The 13942-nt window shown below is 41.6% G+C and overlaps 1 protein-coding gene across 3 annotated transcripts in view; it reads left to right on the top strand.

The window, feature by feature from the left end:
* The first annotated feature begins 7512 nt into the window (after positions 1 to 7512).
* Positions 7513 to 13942, top strand: part of Tasor2 (transcription activation suppressor family member 2) — a 44088-nt gene continuing 37658 nt past the window's right edge. For all 3 annotated transcript variants that reach the window (XM_029547369.1, XM_029547367.1, XM_029547368.1), the window contains exon 1: positions 7513 to 7867. The gene's annotated coding sequence lies outside the window, so the exon portion shown is untranslated. The remainder of the gene's footprint in view (positions 7868 to 13942) is intronic.

Raw genomic sequence — 13942 nt, 5'->3', positions numbered from 1 at the left:
AAATGATGTTCGGTTGGCCAATGAGACGCCATTTTATGCCTGTCTACTTGGCACCAACGTTGAAGTTTGGCAATAACAGGGCATAGCAAGGACACGGGAAATTAATTGTTATATATGACTGGCTGAAGGGACATTGAGTATAACCACTTTGAGAAAGCTGAGTCAGGTCGGTTCTCAGAGTGGCCCCCAGATGCCATTCTGGGAGAGCTTCCAGGAGCCAGTTTCTCTCCCACTCCATAGCTGTAAGTCCTGCATTTATCACATCTGTGGCTGACTTCTTGCTGTCAGAAAGGGGAAAGGGGACGAGAAACTGGCATCTAATTGATAATTTATTCAACAAGTGATTCAGAAAGGCTACTCAGAATGGGACAATTCTCAAGCCTAATGTATGATAAATCCCTGCTGGTCACTGTAGACAAGGTCTACTCCTCAGAGGTAAAGGTAAGAAATGTGATTTTAAAAAAGAAGTTGTGTTTCATTCCAACTGCCATGGAAGATATTAGCAGGCTCTAGGCAAAAGAGACCACACTGTATGTTTTTAAGAACCAAAGAATTATCTTACTGAGCTTTTCTTCTGTAAAACAGAAATACTCATCACTCGGACATTAAATGTAAATCTCTGAAATATGTAAATGTCCAAAGTTCAGGGGCTTCTTTTGCATTCAACAAAATTGATGCTAAAAAGGTTGTATTAAGCCTGAAACACCTCCCCTCAACCCTTCTAAAACTAACTAGAATCTTATCTTTCTCTCCATTAGTCATGAATTTATGAAAGTAGCGGAAATCTTTTATGAAATTCCATGTTTTTACTTGTAGACTTTAATGATGTAATAATCCTTGAACTAGTTCCCTGTCTCCCTCATTTTCTACCTTCCCTCCCTCCATCCCTCTGTCCTTCCCCCTCCTCCCTCCCTCCCTCCTTCCCTACCTCTCTCCCTCCTTCCCTCCCTTCCTCCTTCCCTCCCTCCTTCCCTCTATTCCTCCCTCCATCCTTCCATTCTCCCATCCCTCCTTTCCATCCCTCCTCCTTCTTTTCTTTCTTACTTCCTTCTCTACCATAACTTTGTAATAAATTCAGAAATCAAGAAATGCGAACCAACTTCATTCTTTCATAACATTTTTATAGCTATATTAGAACTGTAGCATTCACCTGAATGATAAGATCAGATTGCTTATTTCGACCATCAGAAAAATCAGTTGGGATTTTATTCAAGAGTGCATTTAACCTATAGGTCGGTGGGGAGGCACTGTCTTCTTAAGAGTAGTCAATGTTTTGGGCCAAAGTATGAGTGTCAAGGGCCACGCAGGAGGAACAACTCATGGAATGCAGCCCAGCTCAATCACCGTGGGTGTGTCTTAGATAGGCACTGGGGCGGGGCGGGGGGGGGGGACTGCATGTCCTGAAGACTTCTTGAAAACTGTTGTGGAGTTTTGCTGTGTTTTTGCCTTCACATCTCTCTTAATCTAAGAGCTCTATGAAAACTCTAAGGGGCTTCCAGCCCCTCACTGGGCAGTATCTCTGGAATTCACAATCATAATGGTCGATCTCTTTCAGGCACTGCTGCTGGAGCAGAGTAATGATTCAGTCACCACCCTAGGAAAGAACTCAGAGATGTAGATGGTCAGCTATGACCACCACCCTTAGAAAGCATTTGGAAAATTTAAATTGTTAGTGAAGCTAGGTTAAGATGTTTTTGTTACTGGCTCTAATGTAGAAAATCATAGAGAACAATTTAAAGTTCAGAAAAAAAAATACTCTTATTACTTAAGCTAGAGATTTTGTGAGGGAAGGAAACAAGGACAATAGCAGTCTAGCTACTAGCATTGGCTGCTGTGACTCTCACTGAGGCTGGACTGGTGATGATTGAGTTCTTCAACCCATTTTTGCCCTCAGCTACCTCAACTACCTGTGTAAACCCATGAAAAGAGAGAAATCTGGTAATGTGGAAAGTCATTTAGTTAATATAAAATGATTCACAAATGCTGAATGACATTCCATAGTGTTAATTCTTCTTGCTTATAATGGCTATAATTTATTATGGTGGGTAAGTCATTGCAAAAGCCTAGTAATATATTAATAATATATAGTAATATATTAATAACCCTCAGGACATAGCTTCCATTAAACCCATACTCAAAAACCACTATCTAAGGGCTGGTGAGATGGCTCAGTGGTTAAGAGCACTGTCTGCTCTTCCAGAGGTCCTGAGTTCAATTCCCAGCAGCCACATGGTGGCTTACAACCATTTGTATTGGGATCTGATGCCCTCTTTTGGTGTGTCTGAAGATAGCTATAATGTACATAAATGTCTTTTTAAAATTTTTTAAAAATAAAAAAAATTGATATTCTACAAACTCGCTGAATTCACTTACTAGTTTTTTTGTTTGTTTGTTTTTGTTTTTGTTTTGTTTTTTTCGAGACAGGGTTTCTCTGTATAGCCCTGGCTATCTTGGAACTCACTTTGTAGACCAGGCTGGCCTCGAACTCAGAAATCCTCCTGCCTCTGCCTCCTAAGTGCTGGGATTAAAGGCATGCACCACCACCGCCCAGCTTCACTTACTAGTTCTAATTGTGGTTGTACACATATGCATTCTGTAGAATTTTGGGCATATAAAAATAGGGCAAATAAAGGTATCTTACTTCTTTTCTCATATAAATGCATTTTTTATATTCTCTTGCCAAATTGTCTTTGCTTTAAGTTATAATACAATGTTGAAGAGAATTCTTGGGAACAGACAGACTGTTCTTGACCAGAGTGGGAAGACATTCAGTGGTTCACCAGAAAGCCTGTTAGAAGGAGTGCTTTGGACATATCTCTATTACTTAAAAAAGCTTCTTAGTATTCCTAGTTTGTTTAGGTTTTTTCATCATGGAAGGATGGATTTTGCCAAGTACATCATTTTGAATTGGTTGTAATAACCATACTTTGTACTTTGGTATCGTGTTGATTGCCATTGGTGCTAAAATGCCCTTGCAATAAGGTTGATTTATTCTGTTACGCTGTTTGGTCTTTTTAAGTTTTCATGTGACACTGGCTACAAGTTGCCATGTTTCTTTTTTGTTTTGTTTTGTTTTGTTTTACAAGTTTTTGAATCTTTATAAGAAATGTGGTCGGTAATTTTCCTGTTGTAGTCTGCTTGTCTTAGTATCACCTGATACCAAGTGTTAATTGACTCACTTGCCTTGGTATCAGGTGTTAATGAACTCTCCAGTAATTTTGAAAAATTTTCCTCATCTGTTTTGTAAAAAAGGGGGCCTAAAGCATTGATGTCACCTCAACAGGGCAAACCCCAAATTCTGCGTCTTCATATCTGATGCTAAAGGGCTCTTCAGCTCTCCAACTCTTTTCAGTTTTGTTGACTGCAACCCCTCTCCTGGGGCTCGGTGGGTTTCCCCTAAGTCTGGCATCTCCAACATCTTGGGATCTCTAACACAATAGCTTCTCAGCTTTATACAATGGCCTCTCTGCGCCTCCAGGAAGGGACACTATTGACACAGGCTTGACCTCAGCAGCTCTCCTTAGCTGCAAAGGGAAATTCCACAACCCCTTTCTTGTATTTTTTGCCTATAAACCCGGAATCTCCTAAAACTCAGGTCATCTCTCCCTGAAGCTGCCAAGCTACTAGATGGGGCTTGAACCCCTCGTCCGTTTGATTTGAATGAGCTTTCTGTTGATGATTTCCATCGCAGTTTAAACTTCGCTTTGATCCTTTCAGAGTTTGGGAGTTTGCCCTGGAGTCACCACTCCCTTTATTTAGAATCAGGCTTATCTTTAAACTTTTGTCTCCTTGTTCCAGGAGCTTGGTTCCAATCAGACTTTGCCCCTTTCTCCTGGAGCCACTTTTGTTTTTCCACTTTTCTTTGTTCAGCTTTCTCCTTTTCATTACAGATCTGCATAAGATGACTAACCTTGACTAAGTCAATACTAGGTTGTTCTTTCTAATAGGAAAAATGAGCAATCCGTTCCCTGGTAGGACTGATCTTACACTGTAGTTTAAGACTCTGTCTACTTTACCTGTTTCTTTCCAATAATATGATAATTACACATCAGCTATATTTTTGCGACTGAGATAATTTTTTGTTGATATACTGCTTTATTTTGTTGTAGTCACTTCTTGGACTCAACAGGAGGCCTTAGTTTAAAAAACATATGTATCTGTTTTGCCTGCACATATGGCTGTGCACTACTTGTGTGCCTGGTGTCCTTGGAAGTCAGAGGAAGGCATCTGATCCCTTGGAACTGGAGTTGTAGAAGGTTGTAACTCACCACATGAATGCTTGAAATAAAAACCTGGGTCCTGCAGACCCCCAGGAAGCTTTCTTTTTTGTTTTGTTTTGTTTTCTTCCTTTCTTCTTTTCTTCCTTCCTTCCTTCATCCCTTCTTTCTTTTCTTCCTTCCTTTTTTCCTTTCTTTCTTCCTTTCTTTCCTTTTCTCTTTCTTTCTTTTTTTTTTTGTTTTGTTTTGTTTTGAGACAGAGTTTCTCTGTGTGTAGCCCTGGCTGTCCTGGAACTCACTTTGTATGCCAGACTGACCCTGAACTCACAGAGATTCACCTGCCTCTGCCTCCACAAGTGCCAGGATTAAAGGCATTCACCACCACACCCTTTTGAGGGCTTTCTTTAAAAAACAAAACAAAACAAAAAAAACCTATTTGACTCTTTGGAGATTAATATATAATTTCCCCCCTCCCTTTTCTCCTTCTAACCCATCCCCTATACTTCTTGCCTTTTCAAATTCATTGCCTTTTCTTTCATTGACTGTTGTTTCATACATACACATACACACCACACACACACACACACACACTCCTAATTACAGAAGTACAACTTTCCCTGTTTGTGTATTACTTGTATGTTTTTAGGGATGACCATTTACACTATTTGGATGACCAGTTGGTGTGCTCTTTCCAAGTAAAACAATATCCCTTGATTTCAGGCTTCTTTCAGTGCCTGTAGTCCTTTCTGTACAGTTGAGGCCTCCTGGGATTTCTTCCTTTCATGTTAGCTCTACAGTCTTTCCAGCCACTCTTCCCCAATGTTCCCTGAGTCTTAGGTGCTAGAGTTGTATTGTAGAGACTGTAGTGTTGTATCCATTGAGACTGGGCTTCAAAACTCTGCATTTTGATTGGTTGTGGACTTCTGTAATGGTCTCTATCAGTTGCACAGAAAGGTTTCCCTGATATGAGATGAGGACTACAGTTATCTGGGAGGTATATGAATAAATATTTAGAATGTAGTTAGGGATTGGTCTGGTAAAGAGGTGGTTATGGTTCTCCAAGATCCTTGACATCACCAGCCCTTAGTAATTGGCTAGGTTTCCAGTACCAGTCATGAGCACTAATCTTATTGAGAAAGCCTTAAATCCAATTAGAGAAATTCTGGTTACTACCAGTGCCGAATCTGGCATGTCTTTGGTAAGGGTGAATGACATGTCATGTTTTGAGGTTTCAACAAGCCCTCCCCCAACTCTCTCCCTGCCTAAGATCATGACTTAGCTCTCTGCTATGTCTCCAGCATCTGCCTGCATGCCACCATGCTCCCTGCCTTGATGAGAGGGGAACTACAAGCAAGGCCTCAATTATATAAATGCTTCATTTTCTGAGCTGCCTCAGTATTGGTGCTTGATGGTTTGTAAATGGCTCAGGGATTGGCACTATTAGAAGACATAGCCCTGTTGAAGTAGGGGTGGCCTTGTTGTAGTCTTGGCACTGTGGGTGTGGCACTAGGATGTGGGCTTTAAGACCCTTATCCTAGCTGCCTGGAAACCAGTATTCTGCTAGCAGCCTTCAGATAAAGATATAGAACTCTCATGCCTGACAGGATGCTGCCATGTTCCCACCTTGATGATAATGGACTGAACCTCTGAACCTGTAAACTAGCCCCAATTAAACATGTTTATTCAATGTTCTTATAAGAGTTGCCTTTGTCACCCAAGAGTTGTGACGCACGCCTTTAATCCCAGCACTTGGTAGGCAGAGGTAGGCAGATTTCTGAGTCCGAGGCCAGCCTGGTCTACAGGGTGAGTTCCAGGACAGCCAGGGCTACACAGAGAAACCCTGTCTTGAAAAAACAAACAAAAAAGTTGCCTTTGTTAATGTCTTTCACAACAGTAAAGCTCTAAGATATGGTGTCTCTTCACATCAATAGAACAATGACTAAGAAACGGTATTACAACGTGTGTGAGTGTGTATGTGAGAGAGATGTGTTGATGTGCATGTTTTAAGTCTGTGGGTACATATGTGCGATGTGTGCAGATATCAGAAGCCAACCTTGAGTGTTATTTCTCAGGACCTGTCCAAATTATTTGTTAAGACAGGGTCTCTCATTGCCCTTAGATTCACAAGTAGACTAGACAGGGATTGTCTGCTTCCTCTTCCTTAGTGCTGGCATTATAGACTGGGCCACCTTTCCCCCTTATATTAGTTACAGGGATAGAAGTCAGGTCCTTATGCTTGTCTGGTAGGCACTCTGCTGACTCTTCTTAGCCCTTGGATACTGTGAATATTCTTTGCTTTTTCACTTTCATAGCACTTTTTTTTTTTTTTTTTTTTTTCCGAGATGGGGTTTCTCTGTATAGCCCTGGCTGTCCTGGAGCTCACTTTGTAGACCAGGCTGGCCTCGAACTCAGAAATCCGCCTGCCCCTGCCTCCCCAGTGCTGGGATTAAAGGCGTGCACCACCACTGCCCGGCCTCTCAGCGATTCTTATCTGTAGTAAGGATAGACTTGAATTGTTACTTATGGTCACCTCAACACTCATGTAAATAATAAACTTCAAGTTCGTCTGGAGAACTCCCACGATGAACTTAAGTTTTGTATGGATTTAACATTCAGCAATTTCAGACAGCAGTGAGATGTGGCACTTGGGCTAGACCAACCGGCATCACCAGAGTCACTGAAGAGGACCTTCAATTCAGAGCTAGTTAACTGTCTTTACTCCTGCCAGCTAGGGCTATACTCAGGTTTTCGGACTAAGTGAAGCCCCGAGCATTTACACCTTCCTTACACCACGGGGCCTTTTAAAGGCAAAACTACATCGCACTCCAGGAGTTGCACGGGGAGGTGTAGACGGGCAAGCAGTTTGACAGAAAGCAAGCTAGCTGTGACATCTTGGCTTCCCATCAAGGAAACCATTTCTAGTTAAACCTAAAATGGCCTCAGCACGGAGACAAGATGGCAGCGTCTCTGTACTATCTTGCCCCGACCCATGACAGCACCTGGTACAGAAAAAGCCAGAAAGCGGCCATGAGTAACCCACAAAACACTAGAGGTGGTTCCGGCTGAGGAGCCTCACTTCCTGTGCGTGCCTTCTAGATCCGGCCGCCTACATCTCGCGAGAAGCCAGGGAAGGCTGGGTCGTCCAATCCGGAGCTAGCTTGGCCCTTTTTCCCCGCCCCCCCTGCGCCTGCGCCTCCAGGCAAAGCAAGAGCAACGTGGACGCCGGGGGCCGGCGGTCGCGCCTGCGCCTTGCTGGGCTCCCTGTGATTGGCCCCGGCGAGGCGAGCCTGGGCGCTTTAGTTTTCACTTTCTGTCTTCGGCGGCCCCTTCCCTTTCTCCGTGCGCACGCGTTTCCACTTCCGGTCGCTGCTCCCCAGGGGGCTGGAGAGCGGACGCCTTCCCCCGCGCCCCGGCTTGTTTCGGAAGCGCCTTCCCGCCTGTGAGGCTGACGGAGGGGAACCGGGGCGAGAGCGCGCGGCGGCGGGGCCGAGGGGGGGGGGGGACGGACACCGGAGCTGGGGAGGCGAGGTCGGGAGACGCGGCGGAGCGAGAGAGGGGCCAGGAGGAGAGAGGGACGGGCTGGAAAAGCATGGCAAGGACACCGAGTGCTGAGCTCATCTCCTCAGGGAAGGCGGCCGCGCCGGCGACAGGTAACGCTCCTTCCCTCGGGTGGTGGTGGGGTGGCCGCGGCGAGGACCCCCGTGGGGCTGGCTGGCTCGCTCGCGGGGCGCCTGCCTGGTGGGCGGGCAGGGCGGCGCGGGGGACCGCTGGGCAGACGCCTCGGTCGCCCGGGGACGCGGGGCCGCCACGCCACGCTCCTCCGCTCCGCCTCGGGGAAGCTGAGCTTAGATAGGGTTTCCACGGAGCCCGTGGCGGGCGTCGGGAGGATGGGTGTCTTGGCGCTCCGAGGAGGAGAGCCCGGCGCGGTTTGTTTTGTGTTTTGTGTCACTCGTCTCTGGACAGCTCCATCCCCCCCCCCCCCGACCCCGGGATGGATGGGATCCATTCTGCACAACCCCTTGCCTGGGGTTGGCCTAGCTCATCCCCCTGAGGGGTTTTGGGGAAGCCCTCAGGTCGGCGTTCGGGGTTCTGTAGAATCCAAGGCAACGCGTGGCATGGTTTAACTTCTTTATTACGTATAAATAGGCCTGTCCATATGGAAGACAGCAGTCGGCTGGCTGCAGCAGCGGTGAAGGGATCTGGCAGTAGGCTGGCCCCGAGGTTGGTCGGAGGGGAGCACCAACCGGCACTTGGTAGGAAACCGTGGCTTAACTTTACAAACTGGAGCTAGTTTGGGAGATCGCGAGTCTCCCTTAGTCTCCGTTTAGCGGTTGGACGCGCCTCTCCGTTAAGCTCCCCTCTCCTGTATTCTTTCTGAAGGGAAACTTAGAACGGGGAAGCTGATGAAAGTCTTTCCTAAATCTGTATAATACAACCTCACAGTGTTTCCCCTCAGAAGAGCAAAAAGGAAGGCGGGGTGAATATGTCATAGTATAGAAGAATCTGAGATTGTTGGAAATCCCAACCAAGAGGTTTAGGACAAAGCACATATATCTGATAGTGTAAGCGAATACTCCCGTATTGGAAAATTGTTTAGTAAAGGGTAGCTCCAGTGTTACCAGTGTATATCAATACCTAGCGAGCCCAAGTTAGGAAACAAAAATTAACCGAATATTTGTCAGTAATTAGTTTTAAAGAAGATGATGTTTGAAGTGTGTTGCCAATTTGTTTCCTACTTTTTTTTTTTTTTTTAATAAGAAAGATTATGGCATCTCTCTGGTCCAAACATTTAAGTAAACTGAAATTTGAAATCTGCCAGGGAACTTGCCTGATACCATTTGTTACCTGTAGCATATCTGACTAGCACAAATATTATTGGACATGTTTATCCTCTGTCTTGTCAGTGAACATTTGTAAGATTTTCTTATTTGCAGAGCTGTGTTTTTCCCCCGCAGCTATTATAAGCATGGTTTAGGTGCTGATAACTGATTGTAGAATCAAATTCTTATGATAATACTAGACAGTCTGTTAAATGCCATGGGATGATTTTACTTTTTTTAATGTTCATTCTCCTTAGGTATAGTTTTTATTACTCTGCTACTGGATGGTAGCAATGTTTTCTAAACATCTTAATCCATTCAATAATTGAAAAAAAAAAACCTCACTTTAACTTTTAATCTTTCCTAGTGAATAAGAAAGTCAAACATTTGGGCAGTCAATAGCCCTTGTTTATGAAATTGGGTCTGAATACTCTCTGCTTTGCTCTATTTAAGTTACCATACTGTTTTAGCTATGGTAGCTTTATGATATAAGTACTTTCTTTTGGGGGAGGACCTGGGAAAGCTCAGGATTCTTTGTTTCTTCCAGATGAAGCATTTCAATCTCTATAGAAAATCACATTGGGATATTTGTTTTTGCATTATATAGCTTATTCATTGCATTTATAGATTCATTTAAGAAAAGGCATTGTTTTTATTTTTTCCTTCTAAGAATATATTTTTATTATGCGAAAATGTATTTACAAAAGCAAGCAGGCTATTTCTGCACCTTTTTATATAGAACATTAGAGGTACCTAGAAATAGATTGTGTGTGTCTTTTCTAGAAGGAAAGAATTCCTTGAACTTTCACCATGATCTTTATTTCATTAACATATCTTCACCTGTTTTGAACTTAGAGAGTCATACTTTATATTCATATTTTGTTTTATGATCCAAAATTTATGTTATAGCATGTGTCCATGCTCCTTTACAGATTTTTTTTCCTCTAAATTATAGCCCAGGCCACCATTGAACTTGGTATGTAGCAAAGGCTGGAATTGAACTCTTGATCTTCCTACTGGGTCCTCTAAAATGCTGGGATTACAAACACACTGCCACGCTGGATTTATGCCATGCTAGTGATTGAGACAGGGCTTTGTATATTGTAGACGAGCATTGGTCTACTACATCCCTAGGTGTAAAAATACTGCATATCCAGTTATATATATATTGATAATTACTACATTAGATATTAAATTGATTACTTGTATATTTAAAACCTAAACTAATTACGTCTTGCCTTAAATAACATTTTTGATGAAAAACAGCTATTTACCTTCCAGAATATATTAGTGATAAAGAGTAACATTGTACAATGTGTTTGCAAATACATCATGTCACTTTTTAAAAACTATTTTATTAGATATTTTCTTCATTTACATTTCAAATGCTATCCCAAATGTCCCCTGTATCTTCCCCCCCACACTGCTCCCCTACCCACTCACTCCCACAAGATTTTTTTTATTTATTATATGTAAATATACTGTTGCTGTCTTCAGACACTCCAGAAGAGGGAGTCAGATCTCACTACAGATGGTTGTGAGCCACCATGTGGTTGGTGGGATTTGAACTCAGGACCTTCAGAAGAGCAGTCAGTGCTCTTAACCTCTGAGCCATCTCTCTATCCCTATCATGTCACTTTTAATTGTTCAAATACTGCACTTTGTTGTGCAGATTGTTTTAGTTGAAGTATATGGCAAAATTGTCTGGTATTGGCTAACCCAGTGGTTGAAAAAGGAAGGACATATTAATATTTCTTTATAGTTGTGGGGTTTTTGTTTTTCATCAATTTTGATAATAGTTTGCATTTATCAAGCTTGTTCTTCAGAGGGCTTTCATTCGTATAGTAGTCATTTGGAAAATACCACTTCCCTAAATTGCATAGATCTTTCAAATAGTAAGTATATATTATGCATAATATATATTATAACTATTATATATAACATATTAATACTAATAGTAATACATAGGGTTTTTTGGGGGGGGAGGTTGAGACAGAGTTTCTCTGTATAGCCTTGGCTGTCCTAGAAATCACTTTGTAGACCAGGCTGGCCTCGAACTCAGAAATCCACCTGCCTCTGCCTCCCAAGTGCTGGGATTAAAGGCGTGCGCCACCACCACCTGGCTACATAGTTTTATATATATATTTATTCAGGGTGTCACATTTCTTAAATTAGATTTTTCTAGAACTCTGCCATATGATTTTTTAGGACTTTGTGTTAGCATTTGTCAGAATTATTATAGGTACCCTCTTACTGTTTAAATATTTTACGTTTTTTTAAATTTTAATATTGACTATTTCTTATTACTGCCCAAGTGGTTTTGATTTATCTTACCTTCAATTTATCATTCATATTAATCTTACCAATGAAAAATATGTTTATTTTTTAATTTTTCACTTTTGATATAACTAGATGGGATATACATTTGTGTATTTTGTGTGTTTATTTTGTGGTACTAAGAATTGAATCCGAAGTTTAGTACAGGCCAAGCTACCCCTGAGCCATATCCTCAGCTCTGTACTTTTATGTTTTAAAGGCTGTAAATGCTGAGTAATAGAATATATGCCTAGTATGTGGGCCACCTTGGATTAATTCCTAGCGCCAGTAATAAGTACAAAAGACTATGTGTGAGAACACAGCTTCTTTTTGAGACATTATGTCACTCATCCTACCTTGCCTTGTACCTACGATTTCCCTTCCATGTTTCGTGAGTTTCTGGAATTACGAGTATGCTCCACCATGCCTGGCTAGAATTTTTTTTTTTAAGATTTCATATTTATTTTGTTATATGTATCTGTGTGAGGGTTTGTGCACTTGAGGACAGGTACCTATGAAGACCAGAAGAGGATGGATCTGGAGCTACACCCAACATGGATGCTAAGAACTGAACTTGGGGCTCTTCAAGAGCAATCGATGTGTTTTTAACCCCTGACCATCTCTCCACTAGCTGGAATTAAAAAAAAAAAGTAGCTTTAAAATGTATGTCTGTCTATATGTGCATATGTGTATATGTCTATATATATTAGTGTGTACGTAAATACGCATGAATACTTGTGGAGTGTGTGAGACAGGTGGTTGGGCCCATAAAAATTAACTGTGTTAATGTGTAAATGAAAATGAATATAAGTGTAAATGTATGTATGAATATATGTGTGTCTGTGCATATTTGTATAATTTTAATTCTTTTCCTTTCCTTCCTGTCTGGGTCACAAAGAGTTAACGAAGGGCTTCTGGATGCCTGGCCAGAGAAGGGAGCAATAGCAATAAATTCTTTACCTAATCACTCAGCTGTTAACAAGCAACAAGTGTCAGTAGACCAAGAAGCCTGTAGCTTCTGGCCTCAAGAGTAACTTAGAGTCAAGATAGGCATATGATATTATAGAAAGCAATCACTAAACCAAGTCTTGACCCAGCCTGGTGCTATTCTCTTGACCCAGCCTGACAATATTCTCTTCTTGTCTTTTGCTTTTCATTTTGTCTTTTTAAAATTGGTTTCTGATTTAATTACTGCTTTTGTCATAAGAAATGTGCCTGGGGCATACTTTCTGTTTTCATTTAATATAATGACATTTAATTGGAGAAGTAAATCTCTTGCTAATTGTCTATACACTGTTGCTTGCTGAAATACACTCTTTAATATATAGCTCCTTTCTCTTAGGAGAAGAGCTATGTGACCCCAGCTCTTGGTGCCTAGTTCATTTGGTTTACAGGGACCTATTTCACCTCTACACTCAGGGCGTTTGGGGTAGTGTGTATGCGCACGCACGCACGCACGCACGCACACACACACACACACACACACACACATATATATATATATATATATATATATATATATATATAGAGAGAGAGAGAGAGAGAGAGAGGAAAGCATTTTAAAAATGATTTAATTCTGCCCCTTGCTTTGTAAGATACAATTACTGAAAGAATCAAAGATGGACTTTAAAAAGTAGTTGTTCCTGAAAAAAAAAAAAAAAAGATATTTTCTGAGAAAAAAACACTTAATATCTTTTTGAGAGGTACTCAACATACCAGTGAGTTTGGTACAGTCATTTCATTGAAAAATAGTAGTTTGGCCAGGCGTGGTGGCACATGCCTTTAATCCCAGCACTTGGGAGGCAGAGGCAGGTAAATTTCTGAGTTCCAGGCCAGCTTGGTCTACAGAGTGAGTTCCAGGACAGCCAGGACTACACAGAGAAACCCTGTCTCGAAAAACAAACAAATAAATAAATAGATAGATAGATAGTAGTTTAATGCTAAAGCATAAGTTCATAAACCCAATTTGATAAGTTAGCACATTGGTCACAGAGTTTATATGGATGTCTTTTAAAAAGTCACAATAAAGGACTAGGGGGTGTGGTTCGGTAACAGCATTTATCTAGCATGTTGCATCCCTAGGATCACACTAGAGGGTGAGAGAATGCATACAACCACATACATTTTAAAATAATATTAGTCAAAATTTTATGATCTTGAACAATTTACCTTTGGGGCATCATGTCAAAACAAAAAATTACTTTAAAAATTATAAATGTCAGCCTGATCAGAAACTTTGTAGAAGATCAAATTTGGGGAATATTAAAAATAATCTTCAAAAGTTAAATATTGTGCTTAAGAGGGTAAGACAGACAGATCACTGCTAGTTCAAAGGCCGGCTGGGGCTAAAGAATAATAAATAGGAACCCTGTATCAAGGAAGAGGGGGTGAGAATGCTTAGTAGATAGATCACTGCAGAACCTGGTGGCCCTTTCTGAGTTTGATTCCTTCAACCTGCATGGTGGTAGGAGTGAACCCACTGCTTCAGGTTGCCCTCTAACATATTACCATAGCATGCCTGAGACAATACATAAGGACACATGAAAAATAGGTGTAAAGATATATATATATATATATATATATATATAT

Source organism: Mus pahari, chromosome 16 (assembly GCF_900095145.1).
Source record: "Mus pahari chromosome 16, PAHARI_EIJ_v1.1, whole genome shotgun sequence".
Lineage (NCBI taxonomy): Eukaryota > Metazoa > Chordata > Mammalia > Rodentia > Muridae > Mus > Mus pahari.
Note: the sequence above shows the minus strand (reverse complement) of the source record. Positions and strands in the feature narration are given on the sequence as shown.